Source organism: Lolium perenne, chromosome 2, assembly GCF_019359855.2.
Source record: "Lolium perenne isolate Kyuss_39 chromosome 2, Kyuss_2.0, whole genome shotgun sequence".
Taxonomy (NCBI): Eukaryota; Viridiplantae; Streptophyta; class Magnoliopsida; order Poales; family Poaceae; genus Lolium; species Lolium perenne.
Window position 1 is genome coordinate 275,052,263 of NC_067245.2, and position 7,053 is coordinate 275,059,315.

The following is a 7,053-nucleotide window of genomic DNA, read 5'->3' on the forward strand; positions in this document are numbered from 1 at the left end:
TCATGAATACCTTGTAGTACCTTTTGGATTGACCAACGCCCCAGCAATATTCATGAATCTCATGAATAATATATTCATGCCATATCTAGACAAGTTTGTCATCGTATTTATCGATGATATCTTGATATATTCCAAGAACAAGTCCGAACATGCTGAACATTTGAGGTTAGTGTTGCAAACACTAAGAGAACATCAACTTTATGCCAAACGTAGTAAGTGTGAATTTTGGCTAGATCAAGTGGAATTTCTTGGTCATGTTATTAGTAAAGATGGAATAACTGTTAACCCGAGCAAGGTAGCAGCAGTTCTAGAATGGGAAGCACCCAAGACTGTCAAGGAAATCCGAGGATTCCTAGGAATGGCAGGATATTATCGGAGATTCATTGAAGGATTCTCTAAGATAGCAGGACCTATGACAAAGCTGTTAAGGAAGAACACACCATTCGTGTGGTCAGAGGAGTGTGAGAAGAGTTTTCAAACTCTGAAGGAGAAACTCACCACGGCACCGGTGTTAGCGGTTCCAGAAGTTGGCAAGGATTACACTGTGTACTGTGACGCATCCAAGCATGGATTGGGTTGCGTACTCATGCAAGATCGGAAAGTGATATCTTATGGATCGAGGCAACTCAGACCTCATGAAGTGAATTATCCAACACATGACTTGGAATTAGCAGCATTCGTGTTTGCACTTAAAACTTGGAGACATTTTCTCTATGGAGCTAAGTGTGAGCTCTATACAGACCATAAAAGTCTCAAATATTTCTTCACTCAGAAGGAACTCAACATGAGGCAGAAAAGATGGCTAGAATTGATCAAAGATTATGACCTAACAATCAATTACACACCAGGGAAGGCTAATGTTGTAGCAGATGCCCTGAGTAGGAAGAGTACCGGAGGAGTGGAACAAGAAATATCACCGGAGTTGAGGAAGGAAATAAGCCAAGCCCAAATACAACTTTGGGAGAAAGAAGCCCATGAAGGATTATCGGCATTGCAAGTAGCCGATGAGTTGAATGTCAACCTGAAGAATGAGATAATGATGGGTCAATTGGACGATCCATTCATCGTTGAGGAGATGAGAAGAATAGATGAAGGAAGACCATCGGAATTTCATCGCGGAGAGTCTGGATCATTATGGTTCCAGAAGAGAATTTGCGTTCCGGATATTGCTGAAATTAAGGAAGTAATACTCCGGGAAGCTCATCAAACACCATATTCCATACATCCGGGAAGTACAAAGATGTACATGGATCTAAAGGAACTATTCTGGTGGAATAACATGAAGAGGGAGATAGCACAGTATGTGGCAGAATGCCATACCTGCCAGAGAGTGAAGGCTGAACACCAGAGTCCGGCAGGGAAGTTACAATCTTTACCTATTCCAGAGTGGAAATGGGAAGAAATAGGGATGGATTTCATCACCGGACTACCCATGACGAACAAAAAGAAGGACATGATATGGGTAATCGTGGACCGGTTGACGAAAAGTGCACACTTTTTAGCGGTAAACCAGCAGGATAAAGGAGAGAAACTCATCGATCTTTACATCAAAGAGATCGTGAGTAAGCATGGAGTGCCTAAGAAGATCGTATCGGATCGAGGATCCGTGTTCACATCAGCATTCTGGAAGCAACTACACGAAGCTTTAGGATCCAAGTTGGACTATAGTACCGCTTATCATCCCCAGACAGGTGGACAAACCGAGAGAACCAACCAGATCTTAGAGGATATGCTTAGGGCTTGTGCCCTAGACTTCGGAGGATCATGGGAGGAGCACTTACCACTAGCAGAGTTCTCATACAACAATAGCTATCAAAGTAGTATCAAGATGGCACCATTTGAAGCTCTGTATGGAAGGAAGTGTAGATCACCGATATGTTGGTACGAAGCCGGAGCAAGCAAAGAGTTCAACCCTGATTATGTCAAGGAAAAACAACAAATCATTGACATTATCAGAGACAGGCTCAAAATAGCCCAAAGTCGGCAAAAGAGTTATGCCGATCAGAAGAGGAGGACATGGGAGCCACGAGTTGGAGACATGGTTTATCTTAAGGTAAGCCCGATGAAAGGACTCCAGAGGTTTGGAGTAAAAGGAAAACTCAGCCCTAGATACATAGGACCTTTCAAGATACTGAGTCAGAACCGAGGTTTAGCCTTTGAATTGGATCTACCGGGAAGGCTAGCTCAAGTTCACAATGTATTCCATGTGTCACAACTCCGGAAGTGCTTAAAGACCCCAGATGAACCAATATCACATGATGAGCTTGAGTTACAACCAGACTTGACTTACATCGAGAAGCCAGCCAAGATTCTCGAGGAGAGCTGGAAACAACTCAGAAATAAAGCGATCAAGTATTGCAAGATACAATGGAAGCATCACCCCGAGAGGGAAGCCACCTGGGAAAAAGAGGAAGACCTGAGGAAAACATACCCCGAGCTGTTCAGGTATTACAACCACAACTTCGGGACGAATTTTTCTTTAAGGGGGAAAGGCTGTAATGTCCCAGGTTTAGAGATGATCGAGGGGTAGATTTTAGAAAGGGATGTGCATTGCATGGTAAATTCTGGGGAAATTTCGCGCTTTTAAACAAAAACAGCATCGAAGGGGGACAAGTTTCTCTCTCGACACCTTACAGGGTTAGGGTTTCGAGAGTGCGACAAACTTGCATCTCACTTCACTAGTTTAGGGTTTTGAGAAGAGAGGGGAGAGTTTGCATGATTGAATTCTAAATAGAGTGACATGGATGAATTCAAACCAATGATGAATTTGAATTCAAATTCAAACATTAAATAATTACCCTAAATAATTCAATTGTGAGGAAATTCATTAAGTAAATAATCAATAATAAACAAAATGAACAAGTATAATAAAGTAAAGCTCATTAGGGAAAACTTTGAGCTTTATTGATCATCACACAATTTACATTGTCATTACAATATTCATAAGAGAAAATAAATGAATTACAACACATTACAAGAATTGGAGAAATTAGAAAAAAAATAAAAGAGAATAAAAAGAAAAGTACAAGTAATGACCCTAGTCTAAAAACTACAAGATCATCTTCACTTGATCTTGGATTTGATGAACTCCATGTCCATTGTGATCAATTGTTGATCCCTGCACAAAATCACAACAAAAAGAAGTTATGCCAAGTGGCATAGCCACTTGGCAGGTTAGAAATCAAATGAAAATAGGAAATGAGAAGATAGGACCAAAGTGGCCGAGCTGATCCATGCCATGGTCATGTTCCAGGTCCAGGTGCACAGCACATGCCTACACACACACACACAGCCTGCTCACAGGGCTGTGTGCATGCAGCACACACACACAGTGAGTCACCAAAGTGACAAGCAAGAGCTGTCGACCAGGGAGAGCAAGGGAGCATCACATATAAGCTTTTTAGAAGCAAACCCTAAGCCATATCCATCGACAGGCTTCACTGGTAAGAACACAAGAACACAAGAACACAAGAACAGCCACTGCTGTTCAATCTACTAACTCACCACAGCACTGAATCAAGTCCCACAAGATCACCAGGAGGAGCAGGGCAAGTAAACCAACCACAAGATCATCACAGAAGCAAAACCTCTACATCAACAAATTATCTAGGAGCTGGAGTGAGGTATAAACAAGATCAACCTGAGCAAAACTCTGTTTTGCTCATAAATAAGCATGTGCATAACCTATACACAAGCCAGAGGGTGTGGTTACCCTGTGTGCATCATCATTTGGTGATCAAACCATTTGATGCTGGCAAATAGGGAATTAAGCCAGAAGAAATCATCCCAGGGAAGAAATGGTCAAACCCACTGTATTAACACTGAGGTAAACCAAAGCATCCAGCAAGGAAAAGATTCACAGCTAGCCTACCCAACTCACCTAGCACTACATGGTTTGCTAACCATCAGACAGATAGGCCACTTGTGCCTATTATAATTTGTCAACAGCAAAGAGCACTGGAAATCCAACAAGGATTGCCAGAGTTGTATCCACCAAGCCACAACAAGCCACAGAGAGGGGGAGCTACCCATGATAGCATCAAAGAGCTGCCAGGGCCACCTCAACCCATAACCAAAACCTTAAGCCACCACATCATCACCCAGTAGGGTTCAGTAGAGGGCTAGGGTACCAACCAGTGGTTGTCATCCAACTAGCCCTAGCTAATTTAATTAACATGATCATCACTGCAAGGCAGTTCACATCATTTATCCATTTAATAAAGCAAGCTAATACAGATAAATGAACTACACAAGTAATCAAAGCACCAGAGCCTTGCAGATGATCTAAAGGATCATTGCAAGCATCAACTGATGCTTGAGCTAGCATCATCACACATCAGGCCAAGCTTGTGTGATGCACACACATCACACAGAGGGCAACAGTAAGGCACAGGCAACAAGCATGTGATGATCATTTGATCATCAGGGCCTGCTAAAGCATGCCAAGACAAGCTAGAATCAATCACTGGTATCCCACATTAATTCTATAAATTAAACAGCCACAGATAAGCAACAATTGAATCACAGACTAAATCATAAACCATTTTATGATTGTATCCAGAAGCATTCCATCAAGGGATGGAGCTGCCAAGTCAGTAACAATGCTCAATTGAGCATGATCATGTAATTATAGCACACAGAAGAGCACACTGGGGTACTGGCACTTGTAAATTTACAAGAATTTCACACAGCAACAAGCCAGAACACCATAAATGTATACACTTGAGTAATTGGTGAAGATAGCATCAAGAACAGAGACACTGGCACTTGCATACTACAAGGATCATGCATAATGATCAAGCCAGGGACAAGATTATGCACACACAGGATATCCTAGTAGCAATAATGATCACAGGAGCCAGCCAGCAGGCCATGAGCATCACTGGATGTTCATGAACAATCACAGAAAGGCCACAGTAGGAATATAGCAGGCAACAGTAGTGCATAGAGCAAAGTAGAAGAGCAAAGAAAGAACCAGAATCCATGGCAAATGCACAGAAGCAGCATACGCATAGCAGCAGCTAGCACAGCACCAGAGCTGGCGTGGCGCAAAGCACACAGAGGCACTGAAGCAACAGCAGCACGGCAGAACCAGCATCTCCATGAGGAGAGGCAGGCTAGTAACTGGAGCATGGCATAGAGGAGGAGGAAGGAAGGGAAAAGATGGAGGCGTACTAACCTGGAGCGGAGCACGACGGCGTCACCATGGTGGTACGGCGGCACAGCCTGGCCACGGCAGCGCCAAGCCATGGCCAAGCCAGGCGGTCGCCGAAGCGCGGGGGCTCCAGCGCAGGCACAGCGAGGCACACGGCCTCAGCATCAGGAGCGTCGGCGGCGACGAACTCACCACAGCACATCACGGCTGGCGAGCAGAGGCGAAGGGGACGCGTCGAGGGAGCGGCGAAGCACAGATCGGCCCGGTGGATCTGAAGCGCCATTGAACGGCGGATCAGATGCGCCGCATCTCGCCGGCGGCAATGGCCGGAGTCGGCTGGAACAATTCGGCGAAGGGAACGGCGACGCGCGCGTCGCCAGAGCGAAAGGGGAATTAGGGTTCGTGAGCGAGGGGGGCGACGAAGCGACTGGGTCGGTTGGACCGAGCCCACTGGGCTGGTCCAACCTAACCAGCTCGGCCGCCTGACAGGTGGGCCCGAGGGGTATTTTGGACATTTCCAAAATACCCATTTAAATGAGAATCTCCAAGAATTTTATAAAATAAAATACAGCTCTAAAAAAATAAGTAAAAATATGAAAATTAATCAGCATAAAATTCTCTATCTAAATAAAATATCAAAGAGAATATTTGAAGACTACTAAGAATAAGTCTTAATTTGATGATTTAAATAATGATTTAAATCACACATATTATTTTCAATAATGAAAATAAGTCCATTAATGCATTTGGACTTTAAAAACACCTTGACAACATTTCAAGGTTGTATTTTACTTTAAATCAAGAATCCCCAAGTTATTCTTAGTATTAATCTCTTACATGAAATAATAACGACATCGGAAGGGGGGAACAAACCCTAAAAATGGAATCATGCATAATTGCTTCTTTAACCATTGCCCTTATCGGACAATGATGCTATTTTTTCAGAAACAGAGGACAAGGGTCAGTCCACACCTTCCAACTGCAAAACTTTGCAGTGTTCAGGCAAGTTCATCACTTGCTCATATCATTTGAGTATTTTTATCAAATTACTTGCAAAGTATTATGGTTATCACTATTGCACAAAAAAATCAAAACCACTACTTTCATAACTATGAATATGACTATGTGGTGGGCAATGGAACCATGGATTGTGTTGATATGGTGGAGGTTCCATTGCACGGGTTTATATCCATCTAGGATTAAACAACAAATGTCGCCAGTGATTCTTGTGCCATAATATCCGTGTTAACCATAAGATCCGGAGTGGGACGGAGTAGTCAAAAGTGTTTCCACCTCTCGTTCATCAACGGATGCGCGTACCGTAGCGGTTGTATCTTGCGAAGCAACTTGTGGGTGGGGAACCCATTCTAAGTCCCCACGGTTATGCTGTGCATACCGTAGCGGTTGCGGCTTGCGGAACAACTTGTGGGTGGGGAACCCATTCTAAGAGCATCTCCACTCGTCCCCCCGACGAGGCCCCCGGCGAGCGTTTTTTCCATCCGGACGGCGTAATTCGGCCCAGTCGCGCCCCCGGTTCCTCGTTTTCGTCCGGATTTGGGCCTAAATCCATCCGGCGATCCCACGCCATCCCCGGCCCCCCGGGGAGCGCTCGGGGACTCCGGACGAAACGAAAGCGCGCGTGGCCCCAACTTGTCGGCGACAATGGCCTCCGATCTACGGCAAAACCCTCGTCTTCCCGATCTACGGCAAAACCCTCGTCTTCCCGATCTACGGCAATACCCTCGTCGAACGAAAGCTTTGAACTCTCAAGTGGTGCAACATAGATAGGTTATATATATATTTCGAATATAATTCGAATAAACATAAAAATTACATATAAAAACTTTAAAACTAAACTACTTCTTCTTCTTCTTAGAAGGCCCCGCCTCATCGTCGTC